We start from the raw sequence: 20,706 nt of genomic DNA on the forward strand, positions 1-20,706 counted from the left end.
CTGGAGGTCAGCATGCAGAAGAATGCGAATTGATCCATCCTTGTCTCCTTGTACTAAGCTCAAATCCAAATGGATCAAGGACTACCACATAAAGCCAGACACTCTGAAGCTAATAGAAAAGAAACTGGGGAAGACCCTTGAGGACATCGGTATAGGGAGAAAGTTTCTGAACAGAACACCAATAGCATATTCTCTAAGATCAAGAATTGACAAATGGGACCTCATAAAATTACAAAGTTTCTGTACGGCAAAGGACACCATCAAAAGGACAAATCGGCAACCAACAAATTGGGAAAAGATCTTCACCAATCCTACATCAGATAGAGGGCTAATATCCAATATATATAAAGAACTCAAGAAGTTAGACTCCAGAAAACCAAACAACCCTATTAAAAAATGGGGTACAGAGTTAAACAAAGATTTCTCACCTGAAGAACTTCAGATGGCAGAGAAACACCTTAAAAAAATGCTCAACTTCATTAGTCATTAGGGAAATGCAAATCAAAACAACCCTGAGATTTCACCTTACACCAGTCAGAATAGCTAAGATTAAAAATTCAGGAGACAGCAGGTGTTGGCAAGGATGTGGAGAAAGAGGAACACTCCTCCACTGCTGGTGGGGTTGCAAATTGGTACAACCACTCTCGAAATCAGTCTGGCGGTTCCTCCAAAAACTGGGCACCTCACTTCAAGAAGATCCTGCTATACCACTCCTGGGCATATACCCAGAGGATTCCCCACCATGCAATAAGGATACATGCTCTACTATGTTCATAGCAGCCCTATTTATAATTGCCAGATGCTGGAAAGAACCCAGGTATCCCTCAACAGAAGAGTGGATGCAAAAAATGTGGTATATCTACACAATGGAGTACTATTCAGCCATTAGAAACAATGAATTCATGAAATTCTTAGGCAAATGGATGGAGCTAGAGAACATCATACTAAGTGAGGTAACCCAGACTCAAAAGATGAATCATGGTATGCACTCACTAATAAGTGGATATTAACCTAGAAAACTGGAATACCCAAAACATAATCCACACATCAAATGAGGTACAAGAAGAACGGAGGAGTGGCCCCTTGTTCTGAAAAGACTCAGTGAAGCAGTATAGAGCAAAATCAGAACAGGGAAGTGGGAAGGGTTGGGTGGGAAAACAGGGGGAGGGAAGGGGACTGATGGGACTTTCAGGGAGTGGGGGTTCAAAAAGGGGGAAATCATTTGAAATGTAAATAAATATATCAATAAATTAAAAAAAAGAAAAAAATTTATTAATTAATAACATAATTAATAATACATGTCTCTACTTATCTGTTTAACCACTCCTCGCTGATGAAATGTATGGTGCCTTTAATTTATGGGAGACACTCTTCCTAGAGAAGTCAGTAAAGAAAATGTTGAAATAGGTGGTATGATACAGAAACCTTTTTGTCATGGTATTACTATCCAGCCTTGTGTTTTATTGCTGTTAAATACCTGATTTGTAGGTAACAACGTGGGAAAAGACTTTTCACGCATCCAAAATCATAGTCACAAAGGTCAGAGTATGCGGAGATTAAATGCCCACTGCATTCATTTTATAAATTATATGTATGTATATGATGTATATGTATATCATATACTATAAACAGGAAGTTTCCAGAAAGCTCAAAGAGATATGGAAATTGAGTACAATGATTTTCTATGAGGAGAGTACATTCTGTCTTAAAGGAAAGCATTGTATCTCTTGGATGTACGACAGTCCACAGATCTGAGGCCATGCTAGAAGTCTCTATGGGGCTATAGATGGCATCTATTTTTCTGTTTGTACGATCATTTCCTATGAAGTATTGATTATTGGATTTCAAAATGTTGATATTGTTTGTTTAGGGTTTGGTGTGTTGTATTTTTCACATTCATATTGTCATGTTGTTCGTGTTGTAGATAACACCTGTAAGATATTTACAGCATTGAGTTTACATGCCAGGATTACGCAATAATTGAGATGTTGGTATATCCTTCATAAAGGAAGAAATGTCTTTATTGTACATCTATGTTTGTGAAGGATAAAAATTCTCAGCATTTGGCACTCAGCAGCTATGGTATATGCAGCAGTTACCTGTTGTGACTTTTGATGGAGCTCATAAAAGACTTGGTTTCCCTTCACAAGAGTTCTGATGATGCAGGCTATGAGATGGGTTCTCATAGATGCCAGTCATCTTTAGCTATGTTCTGTTATGATATATGTCTTTATCAATATGATTTATTTTTAAAATATACTTCATTTTTCATCAACTCTGTTATCAGATAAGGGTCTTTATAAATATAATTCTTTTGCTGGTATCTTTCTTCAAAGAAGCTTCATTGCTCAATCTGGGAAATTTCATTGCTCAATCTGGGAAATTATACTTAAGAAAATTTGGATGCCAAACAAATGTTCTGCCATTTTAAAAAGTTTCTAAAATAGATGATCTTTACAAAACATCATCAAATTCTCTTAAAGAATTCTTATTGTTTTTTCAGCATAATATTTCTAGGCTTGGGGTTTTAGATGTTTTGACCTCTTGGGATTGTGGTTTTCAGAATTATGGCTTAGACCTCTGACACCTTAACAAGTAAGAAGACACATTATCATAGCTGCCTGAGGACCTCCTGTCACCTGTCACAGTAACTGGACTAGAGGACACCCTATCAGTCTGCCTCCACACAACAGCCACTGGGGCTGAGACACATTAGAAACATTTGTAGGTGGAGGTGACATCAGTGTGAAGTCATGAGAATATCTGGGTACATCATGGACGACCTAGGAAGTTGTTGCACTTTCAAGGCTGTGGGAACTCAGGGGAGGGTCATTGGCAGAGAGTTTCACAAAAGCAGCAGCTGTCTGCTTGATGACAGCCTCTTGGGGTGACAGGTCAGGAGCTAAATTAACATGGGAACATCAGAAGGAGGAACCCAAGTAAAGGATGACCGTGACAGTGTGGGGCAGGGATGTAGACCGAGAACGGGCAACAGGTGTTCAGGTCAAGTGGACAAACCTCAGGGAAAGGCTGATGTTGGAGACAGTGAGGTGATGGCTCAGTGGACGGAGGCATCTGCCACCCTGCCTGAGGAGCTCCAGCCCCAGGGATCTCAGTGCAGGAAAGAGAGAAAATATCTCAAGTGAGTTGTCTTCTGACCTCCACATAGTGTTGTAGGCCATGACCTCCCAGCCCACAGCTACACACAGACTCACTTACGCACTACCAATGTTCTCTAATGCTACACTTCAGGGACTGAAGCAAGCGCTCAGCAGTAAAGAGCACTGGCTACCCTGGCAGAGAACCAGGCTTGGATTCCCAGCGCTCACGTGGCTGCTCACAACCAAAATTGCTGAATATTGTCAAATGCTATTTCAGCATCTAATGAAATGAAATGACCATGTGGTTTTTTTTCTTTGAGTTTGTTTCTGTATTGGATTACTTTGATGGATTTCTATGTATTGAACTATCCCTGAATCCTTCGAATGAAGCCTACTTGATCATTATGGATGATTGTTTTGATGTGTTCTTGGATTCGGTTGGCTAGAATTTTATTGAGTATTTTTGCATCAGTGTTTTAAGGGGATTTGCTCAGAAGTTCTCTTTCTTTGTTTGGTCTTTGTTAGGTTTAGGTATAAGTGTAATTGCGGCTTCATAGAATGAATTAGGTAGTGTTCCTTCTGTTTCTATTTTGTGGAATAGTTTGAAGAGTGTTGGTATTAGATCTACCTTGAAAGTCTGATAGAATTCTCCACTAAATCCATCTGGTCCTGGGCTTTTTTTGCTGAGAGGCCATAATGACTGATTTTATTTCTTCAGGGGTTCTGGGACTGCTTAGATGGTTTATCTGATCCTGTTTTAACTTTAGCACCTGGTATGTGTCTAGAAAATTATCCATTTCATCAAGATTTCCCACTTTTGTTGAGTATAAGCTTTTGTAGTAAGATCTGATGATTTTTTGAATTTCCACATTTTCTGCTGTTATGTCTCCCTTCTCATTCTGACTTTATTAATTTAGGTACTCTCTCTGTGCCTTCTGGTTATTCTGGCTAAGGGTTTATCAATCATGTTGATTTTCTCAAAAAAACAGCCCCTGTTTTTGTTGATTCTTTGTATAGTTCTTTTTGTTTCTATTTGGTTGATTTCAGCCCCAAGTTTGATTATTTCCTACTGTCTAGTCCTCATGGGTGTATTTGCATCTTTTTGGTTTAAAGCTTTCAGGTATAGTGCCAAGCCGCTAGTGTAAGCTCTCTCCAGTTTCTTTTTGGAAACGCTTAGAGCTATGAGTTTTCCACTTATGACTGCTTTTATTGTGTCCCATAAGTTTGGCATGATGTGTCTTCATTTTCACTAAATTCTAAAAAGACTTTATTTATTTATTTCTTCCTTGACCAGGTTATCATTGAGTAGAATGTTGTTCAGCTTCCATGTGTATGTATGTTTTCTGTTGTTTTTGTTGGAATTTAAGACCAGACTTAGACCATGGTGATCTGATAGGGTGCATGGGATTATCTCAATCTTCTTGTATCTGTTGAGGCCTGTTTTGTGACCAATTATATGGTCCATTTCAGAGAAGGTACCCTGAAGTGCTGAGAAGGAGGTATATTCTTTTGCTTTAGGATAAAATGTTCTATAAACATCTGCTAGACCCATTTGGTTCATAACTTGTTAGTTTCATCGTGTCTCTGTTCAATTTCTGTCTCCATGTTCTGTCGATTGCTGAGAGTGGGGTTTTGACGTATCCCATGATTATTATATGGGATGTGATGTGTGGTTTGAGTTTTAGTAAAGTTTCTTTTATAAATGTGACTGCCGTTACATAGATGTTCAGATTTGAGACTTCATCTTGGTAGATTTTTCCTTTTACCAGAATGAAGTGTTCTTCCTTATCTTTTTTGACAACTTTTGGTTGAATGTCAATTTTATTCAGTGTTAGAATGGTTACTCCAGCTGGTTTCTTGGGACCATTTGCTTGGAAAATTGCTTTCCAACCTTTTACTCTGAGGTAGTGTCTGTCTTTGTCACTGAGGTGCATTTCCTGTACGCAGCAAAATGTTGGGTTCTGTTTACGTATCCAGTCTGTTAGTCTATATCTTTTTATTGGGGAATTGAATCCATTAATGTTAAGAGATATTAAGGAAAAGTGAGTGTTACTTCCTGTTATTTTTGTTGTTAGAGGTGGAATTATGTTTGTGTGGCTATCTTCTTTTAGGTTTGTTAAAAGATTTCATTCTTGATATTTCTAGGGTATAGTTCCCTTCCTTGTGTTGGTGTTTTCCATCTATTATCCTTTGTAGAGCGGGGTTTGTTGAAAAATATTGTATAAATTTGGTTTTGTCACGAGACTTCTTATTTTCTCCATCTATGATGATTGAGAGTTTTGGTGAGTATAGTAGCCTGGGCTGGCATTTGTGTTCTCTTGGGGTCTGTATGACAACTGCCCAGGATCTTCTAGCTTTTATAGTTTCTGGTGTGAAGTCTGGCAAAATTCTGATAGGAATGCCTTTATGTTACTTGAACTTTTCCCCTTACTGCTTTTAATATTCTTTCTTTGTTTAGTGCATTTGATAGTTTGATTATTATGTGATGGGGTGAATTTCTTTTCAGGTCCAGTCTATTTGGAGTTCTGTGGGCTTCTTGTGTGTTCATGGGCATCTCTTTCTTTATGTTAGGGAAGTTTTCTTATATAATTTTGTTGAAGATGTTTACTGGTCCTTAAAGTTGGGAATCTTTGCTCTCTTCTATACCTATCATCCTTAGGTTTCATCTTCTCATTGTGTCCTGGATTTCCTGGATGTTTTGGATTATGAGCTTTTTGCATTTTGAATTTTGTTTGACTGTTGAGTCAATGTTTTCTATGGTATCATCTGCACCTGAGATTCTTTCTTCTATCTCTTGTATTTTATTGGTGATACTTGCATCTATGACTCCTGATCTCTTTCCTAGGTTTTCTCTCTCCAGGGTTGTCTCCCTTTGTGATTTCTTTATTGTTTCTATTTCCATTTTTAGATCTGTGATGGTTTTGTTCATTTCCTTCACCTGTTTGATTGTGTTTTCCTATAATTCCTTAAGGGATTTTTATATTTCCTCTTTGAGGGCTTCTACCTGTTTACCTGTGTTTTCCTGTATTTATGTCCTTCTTAAAGTCCTCTATCATCATCATGAGAAGTGATTTTAGATCTGAACCTTGCTTTTCCATTGTGATGGTGTATCCAGGACTTGCTATGGTGGGAGAATTGTGTTCTGATGATGCCATGTAACCTTGGTTTCTGTTGCTTATGTTCTCATGCTTGCCTCCTGCCATCTGATTATCTCTAGTGCTACTGCCCTTGCTATATGTGACTGTAGCATGTCCTTCCTGTGATCCTGGTTATGTCAGAACTCGTCAGAGTCCAACTGTCTCTGTGGCCCTGTCATTCCAGAATCCTGTAATCCTGAGATCCCGGATGTGTCAGAGCTTGTAGGAATCAAGCTGCCTCTGGGGCCCTGGGATCTTGGTGTACTAAGCTCCTGGGATCCTGGGATTCTGGGATCCTGGGTGTGTTAGAGTGCCAAGGAGAGGAGCTTCTTCTGAATGTTGCAGGGTTAGCATCAGAGTTTGTGCCCAAGGTAAAGCAGCCCAGATAGGAAGATAGGTGACCAGTACCACTGGTCACCTGGGTTCCTCCCAATATTAAATTTTCTTTGATTGTCTTTTTTTGTTTGTATGTTTGTTTCTGTTTTTGGTTTTTGAGACCGGATTTCTCTGTCCTGGAACTCAGGCTGGCTTCGAACTCAGAAATCAGCCTGCCTCTAGCTCCCGAGTGCTGGGATTAAAGGCATGCACCACCACTGCTTGGCTTCTTTGATTGTCTTTTAACTAAATTTAAAGTGTTTCTTGGTGCTGAATCTACATTATCAGCTATCATTCTCAAATATAAGTTTCCCTTGGTTGCCTTTTAACTGTAGACTTAACGTGTTTCTCTTGCTAAACTATATGATCCAACTGTATAATCACAAGCTCAAATATAAGTTTCCTTTGATTGCCTTTTCACTATGGACTTGAGGTATTTCTCATGCTAAAGTATATGATCAACTATGTTCACAAGGTCAAGGTTTTAAATTTCCTTTGTCTCTTAAATGTAAACTTACCATTGTTTCTCATTTTGTTAAATTTTTATATTTTCAGTTTCCTAGACAGAAGGGGAAAAAAGCCCTTCTTGCTCCTTCTGCTCCCCAAATGTTTTTGTCTTCCCTATGCTAATCTTAAAGACTGTTCATGTTGCTAACAAATCTTTCTCTTTTGTAAATTTATAATTACAGGTAACCCACTCAGATCTACCTCTCAAGAACCAAATAGACTCCATCCAGATAAGTGCACCTGCCAGACAATAGCCTAACTTCTGACTTGCTACCTATTCCAGAGTGTGGGATTCCTTTTCTGTGCCCTGGAATTGGGACTCACCTCACCAACAATCACCAAGACCTAAGGGATTCAAATGTACACCCAAGAATTTTTTTCTCCCACAGGTACTTAATTTTATTCTCTACCTTTAGAGTGTGTGTGTGTGTGTGTGTGTGTATGCCTGCACGCGAGTGCAGGCATACACAGACATTTAGTCAATTCCAGGCATTTACTATATCCAGGACAGCTCCAGAGAAGAAACCTCCAGATGCTCCAGTCTTCTCTCACAGACACATACGCTTCTACCAGATGTGCTCCTTTCTGTCTACCCATAGAAGATTAACAGAACCTGGACAGCAAGGAAACAGGCAACTCTCCTAAGACTGGACCAACATCTCCATATCCATATTTGTAGGTTTTCCAGAGATCTGTCACTCCAAAGTCAACAGGAAGTAGCTAAAGATCACGACAACCCTATTCCTCCTCCACAATCACCTTTTTTTAAAAAAAATTTTTTCTCCTTTTTTAATTAAACCAAAATGGAGGAATGTTGGCATTTAGTCTACCCACAGTTACCTGGCAACCACCAGGTATGCCTGACTCACTACAAAAGGGCTCGCTTGCCCCCTTCTTTCTCTGTCTTGCTCTTCTTGTTCTGTCCTCCTGCTCCTGCTTCCCCTCTCTCCACATTCCTCTCCCTCCTCTCTCACCACAGGCTCATGGCTGCCCTCTACTCCCCTATTTTCTCTGTCTGTCTGTCTCTGTCTCTACTCTCTCAACTCCCCTCTCAATTCCCTGAGTAAACTCTATTGTATAATATACAATTGTGTGGCTGGTTCCTCAGGGGGAAGGGATGCCTTGGCGTGGGCCTGCAGAGGCTCCTCCTTCCTCCAGTCCTGACTGCATATCCACCAAACATATTCCTTCTCTCCTTATGTTTTTACAAAGCACAACATTTTTTTAAACCCCCTTTCTGGTATTAGGGGATTGAAAAGGATTAAGAAAAGGGTTGGAGAAGGATGGTAAAAAAAAAAGTAGGCAAAATCCTGTTACAGTTATTAGCTTACTACCATCTATAACTTCAGTTCCAGGGATCAGACAGCCTTTTCTGGTTTCTGCGGGCACCAAGCACACACCGTGTACACATACATATAGACAGGAAAACCCCACAATCTTAGTGTTCTGTTGCTTTTAAGAGACACATGTCCAAGACAACTCTTACAAAGTAAAACATTTAATTGGGGTTGGCTCACTGTTTCAGAGATTCGGTCCGTTATCCTCAGCAGGAAGCATGGCAGCTTGCAGGCAGACACGTGCTGGAGGAGCCAAGAGCTCTGTGTCTAAATCCGAAGGCAGCAGAAGGGACTGTTTCCCACAGCAGCCAGGAGGAGGTTCGGGTTCCAGCCTGAGCATAGGAGAACTTAGAGCCTGTCTATACAGTGGTGTTTAAAGTATATGAAAGCACAAGGGAGACTTATGTAGGAAAAGGACTGTCCTGTGGGTGGAGGGACAAGAGGGGATATCGAGGAGCCCCATGATCAAAAGATTCCACAGATGATAATATCACATTAAAACGCTTTATTCAATGCAATAATACCAATTAATATGAAAGAGGCTAATGGGATTGGAAAAACATCACCATCAACAACACATCAACTTTGCTTCTGACTTTCTATTTGAGGTTTGGAAGCTGTAGTTGTCTTTGCTGTTTGAACACTAGAGGGCACTCACAGCTACAATGACAACTATAGACCCAACCTCACAGGGTAGGGAGTATAGAGTTGGAAGGATAAGGTGGAACATTACAGTGACTTGGCCAATATCAAATAAATGCAACTTTCCTTGCAGGTCTACTGTTGTGAGGGACCCCATCATGAATTCTTTGTCTCCAGGAACTGAGTTTCCATGAGTCACTGGTGCTCTCAGAGCTGTCCCTATGTGGGTGCTTTGGACTCTTTTATACACTGGATATTTGTTAACTCTTTGAAAATGTTTCAGAGGTCTGTGTGTTGTTGTTGTTCTTAACTTTTTTGTAGGCATGTATGATGCCTTTGGAAGCCAGAAGATGTCATTAGCATAACTGACTTGGAGTTACAAATGGTTGTGAGCTGTCCTTTGTGTGCTAGGAATAGATTCCAGGTCTGGTAGAAGAGAACCCAGTGTTCTGAATTGCTAACCCACATATCCAAACTGCATAATACATATATGAAATATGTACACATTGTGGGATGGATAAATTAAGTGAATTGATATGTATATTACTTCATACTATAATGGTTCTTCCACTACCGAGCGGCAGCTTAATTCTCCCATAGAAGTCCTCTCTGTGCTCCCAGTCACATCCACCACCAAGTTTGCATCTGCTAAGATAAGGAAAATCACTGCTGGGACAAGCCAGGTTTCCTATCTCCGCACCCCTCCATATCGTGGCCATGGGCTAGATGCTGTCCCCAGCCTGTGAGCCCTGACTCCAATCTTAGCTCTTCTGAGACTCCCAGTGGTGCCTGGATGTCCAAGAGTCTGAGAACCCCATGGCCCCAGCCTTGTCACAGGCTTGGGGACACCTGAAGCAGCTCCAGCTTTCCCACATCTCAGACAGTGCTTTCCCACCCTGGAGAGGTGTCTAGGTGCTTCCTTACAGCCCAGCTCATGCCCCAGCGGTATCCTGGGATAAACACAGTTAAACTCCCAGCAGTCTGCCTCCCCAAGAGGTTGTGCCCAATGGAGGGGTGGACGCAGACCTACATATGTGTTCACAAATGACTTCTCTTTAAGACTCCATATCAGTCCCTTCTCTCTCCTCTCTCTCTCTCTCTCTCTCTCTCTCTCTCTCTCTCTCTCTCTCTCTCTCTCGTGTGTGTGTGTGTGTGTGTGTGTGTGTGTGTGTGTGTGTGTGTGTTTGTGTCTGTGTGTGTACTTCATCTATTTCCATATTCTTTCTGTGTAGTCTTAGACTGGTTTCGTATTTTAATTTTATTAAAAGTTCTGCAACACTAAGTACATGCAGCTTTTCTCTCTAGAGTAATGTCTCACTTGCTGAGGTAGCTAGCGCCATGTTTTCCAAAATATCCACTCCCATTCACATTCTACTCAGGATATTCAGGCCTCCCTTTACTCCAAGTCTGAGACAACATTGACAGAACCTTAGTCATATAGTTCACAATCCAGAGACTATTGTTTCAATGGCAGAGATAATTTCCTTTAGCATTCACATGTCACTCCATTCATGTGTTCTTGTACACACACACACACACCACACATTCATATCCACACATTAAAATTAGACTTTCAAAGAGTCATATGTTCATAAGCTCAGCAAAGATGGGTTGAACAAATTTGCTGTTTATCTGGAAAACATGTTCTCCTTTGACACATTTAATTGCAGTCTTTAATGCACATCTTTACAGTTTAAGATAACACTTAGCGTTTATGCATGTGTGTTGATGGGCTGCACATATATGTGCAGGTGCTTGTGTACCTGTGTGTCTGTTCTCCTGGAGTCCAGAGAACAATGCCAGAAGTTGTTCATTGATAGGGTCTTTCTTTGGCCTGCATCTCACCATTCAGGCTAAGCTGGCTAGACAGTGAGCCCCAGGGTCCTCCTGTCTCCACCCACCCACACTCGGACTAAAATCATGGCATTCGGAGCACCACATTCAGGTCCTGCTGTGTACAGTTCAGTCACTTTGTCCACTGGGCTATTTCTCAGTCCTTCAGAGGACACCAATGAAATAAAATTCTTTCCTTATACTAGAGGCTTGCAGCTGCATGGGAGATTCAGAATGTAGGCTTTTTGAACTGGAATTGGCGTTCAAAGTGTAATACTTGTTTACTTTGAATTTCATAGTTTATTCTGGTAAGAGGAGTCTTAGTTTATTAATTCATCATTCTAAATTGGCTTACAAGATGACAGGTCTTAGGAATTTTTAGACCTTTATAGCTGTACTTGTTGCTACACACATCTCTTTATCTCATGACTCCCTCCACATCTCCCTGCCTCTTATGCTCTTCATTGGGTGTCAAAGCCCAGCTCTCACATCCAGGGTAAACTGAGGTGAGGCATAGAGTTGGCATAGACTAATCACTCACCAAATTTTTCTCTGAGAGAACTAAGCTTGATTCTCTAGAACCATAAAATATGCCCTGGGGCCCATGAAAACTTCTGAGGCCAGTGTAAGACTCTGGAGTCATCAAGAATTTCTCTGGAGCTGTTTAAAAGGATGATGCAACACATACATATATGCATGCATACATACATACACACACATACATACTAATACAGATGAAGCAAAGTTCCAAACACTTTCATACACATACACACACACATATATACATACATACATTCACACATATATACATATATACATGTCTTTGGTACAAGGTGCAAGGCTCCAACGAGCAACCTTAAACAACTTTATTTTTTCCTCACACAGCTTGTATATACCAGAAAAATCTTTTCAGCAGTACAAACATCACAATATGGTTATACTCTATTATTCTTTAGGTGAATGATTACAATGAGTATACATAAGAAAAAACATGTTTCCCAATACCCTCACATGATCAAATGTTTTATGTATCATGGATAAACAAAACAAAGACAAATTATTCTCAAGAACCCATATATATTCATAACTAACCAACTGGTTATACTGCCAAAGTGTAGCAAGCAAGGTAGTTTTCTCAGTCAGTTTCTCTTATTGACGCACTGCAATTATTTTATTATTCATCTTAATCTTATAAAAAATCTTAAAATATTACAAATTTAAATCTTCATATACAAAACCTCATTATTACTGGAAATCCCCAGCGTGCACATCTACTTATTAACAATTTTCAATTAAATCCTGTCAGGAACCAAGGGTAAAAATGGGTAAAAATGGGTTTAAGATATTAGTCATCACCTTGATCACCAGCCCAGCTTCAGGCAAAGAGGCAGAGGTAGCTGGGCTGCCATTGTTCCCTGGCATCAAAAAGGTTCTCGCTCAACTATTAAGAGTGTACATTTCTGAACTTCAAATTGTTCCCTAAGATTTTCTATATCAAAGCCACTAGCAAAAGTATCTTAGCCTAACTTTACTACGGTGTGCATTTCCAAATTCTTTCTAAGGGTGGTGGACATTACTAACAATCTACAGTCCTTTCTGAGAGTAGTGTTGAATCAGTAATCTGTTCCAACAGCAAGGCTTGAGAAAGATCACTCACTATTCTTGTCGGTACTGTCCAGTGAGGGGCTGGAAGCATCTTTGGAGTTTTCATACAACTCATGGATTATGAGGAATGTGGTGACCTTGAAGACAAATGAGCAGAACAAAACTCACAACACATGAAGCCCTCAGGAAAGGTAGACCTCGGAGTTCTGCCTCTAATGTGGTTGTGCTAACCAGTGGTGCACATTCCATGAGTTCTAAGGTTGTTTTGTTGTTCCTCCTGCATGGAACCAAACATCTGAGTATACATTTTCACCCATATACCACACAGGTTCAATTATCTTCCCTGTTCAACCTGAGAATTACAAGAGAAAGATCAGTTCCACAAGTCTTGAGTCAAAATGGAAGCAAGCTTTAATTAAATACTGGCCAGTGTTAGGTCTCAAACCTGGGACAAGTTGATCAAGTGCCTAGTTATCATATCAAACCAGACATGAGCTTCTAGGTTCTCCCTGCATCCTTCAGTCCCTACCAGTTACAGGGCCCTCCTGGAAGGCATACCCTGCACCCTACACTGAATTCTCCAGCTCAGGGCTGGGCTGCCTTTCCCCAATTGCATATCCATACATAACTCAACCATTCTGGTTATCAGACCCTTTTGTTTCTCCTTTGGGCCCCCTGCCTATTGTGGTTTATAAAAAGAAAGAGAAGAAGGCAGGGATACATTTGTTGGAGGCACAGTATGTGTAGGGGAAGGGGTGTCTCTGCAGGCCTGCTGAGGGGTCCCTTCCCCCTAAGGTACCCACCATGCCAATGTGTAGAATACACTTTATTTAGGGTCTGGGGAGGGAGTTGGGACAGAGAAAGGCAGACAGAGAGTAGAGGCCTGCTGTGAGCATGTGGAGAGAGAGAGGGGAGAAGAATGGGGAGAGAGGGGAAGAGGGAGGGAGCAAGGGCAAGAGGAGAAGAGAGGAAGAGAGTGAGGAGGGCAAGCAGCCCTTTTACAGTGAGTCAGGTACACCTGGCTGTTGCCAGGTAACTGTGGGGTGGAGCCTAGACAAAATGCCAACCCTGGCTGCTGCACCTGGCACCTCTCTCTCCTCCCTCCCTCTCCTCCATCTCCTGGAAAGGTTAGGGACAAGTTCATTCTAGACTCTCCAAGATGATACTGCCTGTGACTATGCCTCCCTTTTATCCACAAGCTTTCTCTTCCTCCATACCTGAACCTGTCGTCCTCCTTGCTTTTTATTTCTTTTTCTCATCCACGTGATGCCAAAAACCAGGGACAGTCAAGTTTTCTTTCTTTCATTCAGCCTGGAAGGGGGATTCAGCCCTGAACCCTTCCAGGGTTCTCAGAAAATGGCAGCATGGGTATAGTTTGCAGAGTCATACTAAGGCAAACCCATAAGGCCACAGGATTTCCCATCAGGCCCGATTAGAGGCACCCCCTACCTCCAGGCAGGGGCATGCATGTATCCTTACTTCCTGCCTTTATACCTCCTGCCTAAATCCAATCCTGTAAGCATTCATCACAACATATTTTCTGCCTACAAATCTTCAGCCTATATGCGACCAAGCACATCCGGTGCAGTTGGGTCAAACAAACTTGTTTAGGAACATGAAAACCTGTGGCTTATTTTGTCCCACAAACAATAACCTCCAGCTTTTCAGGAAATACCTGTCCTTAGACAAAGGGCTTACAGATTAAAGCCAGTTTTGCCTCACAGACCTCTTCAGCACACAAGTTAATACTTAAAACATAACGTTGTTTCTTACCCTCCACTCCCCCCCTTGAAGCCATTCCCCCAGTTCTCATGGACTCTTTTGACTTAATTTAGTGCAGCAGTCGGAGGCTACACTAAGTGTGTGAGAGAGACATGCTGCTTGTCTTTCTGATACTGGGGTAAAATATTATTTTCTATTTCTATAATTTTGTGTGTGTGTGTCTACGAAAAGTTCCATTAAGTATATGGACCAAGTTTCCATCACTCATTTGTCTCAGGCAACTGTCCTCAGTGAAGAGTGGCAGTTCTCAAATGTGGAATCCAAGTGGACCATAAGGAGACTTGTGCTTGCTGGGAGGTTACTAGACAGTGGCAATATACACATCCCAGTGTTTGCCACTTTGACAGTATTTCAGAAAAAGGTAAGTAAAAACCTGCAGATGCAAGAGTATCAATCGAGTCCTTTCTCCTCCTGGCACCAGGAGAGGGATCCCCGCTCCCTGCAACAAAGAAGCTTGCTTCCATGGGAAGAGCCTTCAGTACAGACATTCTCCAATATTCCCTCCCTCCCTTCTCCATCTGCATGTTCCTGCCTACTCTCCCTTCCCCCCACCCTCCTTTCTTCCCTCCTCACGATTCGATTCTTCTCCTCCCTTCAGCTCCCTTCTTCCTTCCAGATATATTCATGTAGATCTTACAAATTAGAGAGAGTGCTTCATATGTGTCACGTCACACCCTGCTCTTCTCACTAATCGCATCTCAGTCACTTGGCCCAAACATGTCATTTCACTCTCAGTACTGCAGGTGAAACCCCACTGTCTGCGTTTCTTTGTCCCTTCCTCTGTGGATGGATGACAGTGCCCACCCAGTTCTGTGCTTTTGTGAATCTCTAGTGCCACAGTGAACACAGATGTACAGGAATCTGTACAGATGAGAAATATCTAGATTATATCCCCTAGACACAGCAGGGAAGCTGCACTCATGAACTTTCAATATGACCAGCATAATGACACCACTAGTTGACCTGCTAGTGGGGACAGGGGAAAGTCCACATGGTCCTACCCTTAGACAAGCTGAAGGAGGGCCACGGCTGCCGAGACAAGAGAACTGGTCGCCTTCGGAGATGAACTGCCACATAGGTTGTCTAATCTCACTCAAGAGGTCAGCCCTGAGTACAAGCACATACGAGCAAAGCTAAATGGACTCATTGTGTGCATATATATGTCTCTGTGTGTGCATGCATGGATGCATATATGTATTACATATAACAGTAATACTTTTTTAAAATGGTGATCATGAATTTGGGAGGGGAAAAGGAGGGGCAGAAATGATGTAGATGCAGAGTTAGTGTATAAAGAATTTAAAACAAAAACTATTATTAAAAAAGAGCCAGAGCCCTGTGGCGTGGCCTTGGTTGTCCCGTGGAATTTCAGTCACTGTGATGTGATGCGCAGAGGCTGACTGTGTGCTCTCAGCATGAGTTGGCTCTTTTGGATTCCTGCTGATGGCACACAAAGAACATGGCCCAGATGACTGGTCACTCATAGATGAACAAGAAACATACAAAACCAACCTTACTTCAGCTCAGAGCCATGTTTAAGTCATTCCAACTAGATCAGCCAGATCCCAGCAGATTATAAATATGCAGATGGGAAATAAATATAATTTTGCAACAGAGATTTCAAGGTTGTTTTGTAGCAGCAACTGATGGCTGCAGGGCAACTATGTTACCGCACAGTCTTCAGAGCATCCTTCTGGGTGACCTTCGCTGGTCACATAGTGTCAGCAATCTTGTGTTGGGACATGCTATTAATATTAAGACAGGCACATAGGCATGCACTCTTTCCTTCACCCGGAGATAGGGTTGTTGGATTAAAGGGGTGAGATTGGGAAATAAGCACCTTATTTATATGATGGGAAGGGCACAGAATACTTAGTTGTCACATTCGTTAATTTATAGCTTTGAGTGGTGGTGACGCTAGATTTGCTTTTGACCCTAGTGCTGAGGGTCAAAGCCAAAGCCCTGTAGTGCTAGACAAGCTTCTAACACTGAGCCACACCCTAGCACTTCATTAAAAAAAAAGAAAAGATTTCTTTTCCATTATGTGTGTTTGTACTTAGGTATGAGTGTATTTACAACTGGTTGTGAACCACTGGTTGTAGGTGCTGGGAAGGAAACTCAGGGCCTCTGGAAGAGCAATGCTCTCCCTTAACTGCTGAGTGGTTTAATCTCTCCATGCTGCATACCTGCCTCCAATCCTCCTCCCTGCCAGGGGCTAAGATTGTATGCCTGTACAAAGTATCAGCCTGACAATTTGTTTTTTAACTTAAACAAGGAGGGAGCTGATATCAGCATTTGATTATAAAATTGTGTACTCAAGTCCCAGAAACAGTGGACTCTGTAAAGGAGCATGTGGGGTAGAGGTATGACTAAGAGCTCTAATCCAGAGGCTCAGAGAAGTGACTTGGACAATTGTGGGCAGAAGCATGAATCATTTAATCTTGATGTTGCATAAGTACATATCCTGAGAAAAGATGTCACTAATCACAAATGGGACTTCAAATATTTTAAAAATAAAAAAATTAGTAAGAAAAAAAGTAATATGTTTTAACTAAGCATGATGGTATATACTTTTAATTCCATCCTCTTGTATTCTATACAACTTTTATCATTGAGGTATAAGCCCTGAGTGGCTGACCTTGAACTTGTGATCTTTTTGTTTGTTTAGAAACAGTGACTCACAACACCATACATTAGAAACACATTTCATATTAAATAGCATTCCATAAAAACGAATCCCTTCTATCAGACAAAAAAAAGCAATTTATATGCTAAGGTTTCTCACTGGAAAACTACTAGCCAAGAAAAAGAAAAAACAAAGAATAGTTAAGCAAGAAAGTTTAAAGTATAATTTTTCAACATGGAATAGAAAACTCCAAGGGGTGTGCCCCATTCCTGGAGGTACAAGAGCACAGAGCATTAGGAGAGAGGATGTAGCAGTTATTAAACTGATAAGATACCACACTTGATCTTAGCTAAGAGGCTGAGAAGCAACAACTTTCCTTGCTGCCACGCTGGCATCACTAACACTCGCACTTAACTTATAGGTCACGGTCACAAAGCCTTATGCACTGACAAACACGCACTCAACACCAACTTTCATGTTCTAGCATGCCCACCACGACTACGCCATGAAAAAACTATGAAATCAAGAATAAGAAGAGAAGTTTTTGTCACTCTTTTTTGTCCCAGAATTCCGGGAGACAGAGTCATGTCTTCATTTGCATGCCCCGCCCAGCGCGCGGTCCTCCTTCCATCATTGTGCTGCGGAATGTTGCCTTGGGGCTGCTGGACAGACTGAGGACCCCGGTGCTTCCAGGTTCTTCTTCGAAAGTTTTTAGACCTAGAGTTGACAACACCCACCATAAGAGGTTCTCCACTCCCGATTCCTTCTGTTATCTCGTTCACCTTGCATCGCGTCTCGCCTTGAAATGAGATTCATGACTGAGGGGAGGGGGCAGGTGCCCTTCCTGAGTGTGACCCCTGGGAAGACAAATTATGATCGCTCGAGGAAGGAGTGGGCAAAGCCTTGAGAGAGCGGTTCTCTGAATTTCAGCGCCTTTTCTGTAACTATTGCTCTGGGGTTTTGCCCTTTACCCCTTACTCCTTCGTTTATTCCTTTCCTTGGTCGTCTTGCCTATGAAGCCCAGACTGACCTGGAATTTTCAGTGATCCTTCCATCTCAGCCTAGCTCAACAGCAGGCTTCCACTCTTGTCTATTTTAAGATACAGCCTTTTTGTAGCCCTGGCTATCCCAGAAGCCCTGGTTGCTATGTCAACCAGGCTGGCCTCAAACACAGAGATCTCCCTGGCTCTGCCATACTAAAGGTGTGGGTCTCCACACCTGACACAGTTCCTTTCTTTTTTAAAAAGACTGAAACTCACTTTTGGTTGGGCTTTATGGCGAGGACCTTTAATCAACTCCACAGTCTGGTCCATGGGGGTACCCAGTGTTCCAGGCTAGCCCTGGCTCCTCAGTGAAAATACAGTGGGCGTTGCAGGAAGGATGTGATAAAGTTCACATACATTCAAGGACATTGCTCAGGCCTCATTGTTATTTTCTGTTTTTCTTTTCTCTTGCTCTTGGGGACCCCTAGTGTAACATAACCCCGGACTTTAGTAGGTCTCTTGTCTTAGTTGTGGTTTTATTGCTGTGAAGAAACACCATTAACCAAGGCAACTCTTATTAAAAGCATTTATTTGGGGCTGGCATATAGTTTCAGAGGTTTAGTCCATTATCATCTTGGTGGGAAGCATGGAAGTCTACAGGTAGACTTGGTGCCGGAGGAGACGAGATTCCTACATCTTGATCCAAAGATAGCCCTAAGGAAACTGTGGGCCACTCTGAGTGCACCTTGAACATAGGAAAGTTCAAAGCCTGCCCTGCCCCTGCCCCCACCTCCACTGACACTTCCTCCAACAAAGCCATACCTGCTCCAACAAGGCCACATCTCCTAATAGTGCCAAGTATTCCGACACATGGATCTATGGGAGCCATTCCTATTCACGCACACACCCTTGGCAGACTTTAGCACAACTGACTTCATGATGGAAGTACCATTCAGGCTGTAAAACAGCATGGAGACAGCACCAACAGCTAAAATGAAAAAGAAGAGCCTAAGCTATAAAAGTCCATATCGTTTTGGGAAAGTCTAAAAACATACTAACCTTGCTTTATAGCTTCTCTAGTTCAGCTTCTGGATGACTGTTCTGGTTAACTGAAGTGTGTCAACCCAGGATATGGTTCTTGTGCTTAAAAGCTCACCCTGAGGAAGGCTCGGCGTTACACTGGGATCCTGAACATCTAGTGTAGTCACTGGCCCACTAATAAAGACTATTGGCTTAAACCCATGTCTGAGCAGTCTTCTTTGGTGACTACCACAACATTAGGACATTATTCCTCTCACACTGGTCAGTTTCTTCCACATAAATAGGCCCCTTTTGATTTCACTTGGAAGGGTTTCTCTTGGAATTTCAGGTGACATCATTAGTCCTGGTTTTACTCAGTTATTGATGGCCAGTGGACAATGTCAAGAGTCCATGTCTCGGGGCTGGAGAGATGGCTCAGCGGTTAAGAGCACTGACTGCTCTTCCAGAGATCCTGAGTTCAATTCTCAGCAACCACATAGTAGCTCACAGCCATCTGTAATGGGGGAATCTGATGCCCTCATCTGGTGTGTCTGAAGACAGCAACAGTGTACATGAAATAGATTAATAAATCTTAAAAAAAAAAAAGAGTCCATGTCTCTCTTGTCTTCTCTTTCCTTAGAAAATTCCACATAGCGAATGGGAGTTTCTCTCAGTAGCCCTGTGTGTGATCCTCAGCCTGCTGTCACAGTGGCAAGTCTCTGATGTGAGCATAGAAGAAGACAGAGTTGTGTAGGCCTGCAGCTTTGCAGGTCCCTGTCTGAGTCCAATGGACCCTGGGGCTTTTGATGGCAGTACATGGGTGGGGGCAGTGCACTTGTGGAAGAACATGGCTCTCCATATCATGGCCAAAGGTAAAGAGATGAAGGGGCCAAGGCTGCCCAATTCCCTTCAAGATCTTCTGAGACCACACAACAAGCTCCTGTTGTGCTCCGTTTACAGTATTATGGGATTTTTTTGAGAGTCTCCACAAGGGTCTCCTCAAGAAGCTACCACTCCCAATTAGCATCACCCTAAGGGACAGAAAGATGAAAGTCTTAGTGATACTCAAGGTCCAAACTATAGCAATCTACTCTAGTTCCTGTAAGTCCATGTCTGTCTCACAAAGGAAAGCCTGTTTATCCCGCTGGTAAGAGCCTTAAAGTCTCAACATCCTCTGCTGCCCACCCGTGACAGAGATATCTCTTACTCTGGGAAGTTCACTCTGACCACCTCTGCTTGTATTACAGTTTGGGGTTTTTAATGGGGTTCCTTTTCTCTGTCAGTTAAAGAATCAAAGGCAGGAAAAATTGAAGCACACCAGGGATGGTGGGAGGCATGAAATCTCAGACACAGCAGATGACAGCAACTGAATCATTCTGAGAAAGGCTTTTTTTAAGGGTGAGGAAATAAATACCCAGAGCAAGGCAGACAGAAAACCCAAAGCCCCTCAGCAAAGCAGAGGGCACTCAAGAACCTGAAAGCCCGTCTCTCCTTGGTGTCTGAGGGCTCTTAAGGGGCTCCCAACCCCAGTTTAGGATAGTTCCATTTGAGAAATTCCTGGAAGGCTGATAGGTCCACAAGTTTTGAGGTAAACATGCCGGTCTGGCCTTGAACTTGTTGCACTAGATCACAGGTGGTCGGAGGGCCCTATTGGCAGCAGGAAAATCCACTAGGCTTTTGTTTGAGGCAACCAACCTTTTGTGTCAGGTCAGAAGGATGACCATCTCAGCATTTTACAGTCTTTATGATCTAGTCATG

At 42.1% G+C, this 20,706-nt stretch overlaps 2 protein-coding genes and 1 pseudogene across 4 annotated transcripts in view; all 3 read right to left on the reverse strand.

The window, feature by feature from the left end:
- The window catches only part of LOC127693532 (ribonuclease SLFN12-like), a 209,364-nt gene that overhangs the window by 166,445 nt on the left and 22,213 nt on the right, over positions 1–20,706 (reverse strand). The window lies entirely within an intron of this gene.
- The window catches only part of LOC127693540 (ribonuclease SLFN12-like), a 200,824-nt gene that overhangs the window by 75,556 nt on the left and 104,562 nt on the right, over positions 1–20,706 (reverse strand). The window lies entirely within an intron of this gene.
- On the reverse strand, positions 17,138–17,314 carry LOC127695747 (uncharacterized; annotated as a pseudogene).

The sequence above is a fragment of the Apodemus sylvaticus genome, chromosome 10 (assembly GCF_947179515.1).
Source record: "Apodemus sylvaticus chromosome 10, mApoSyl1.1, whole genome shotgun sequence".
Lineage (NCBI taxonomy): Eukaryota > Metazoa > Chordata > Mammalia > Rodentia > Muridae > Apodemus > Apodemus sylvaticus.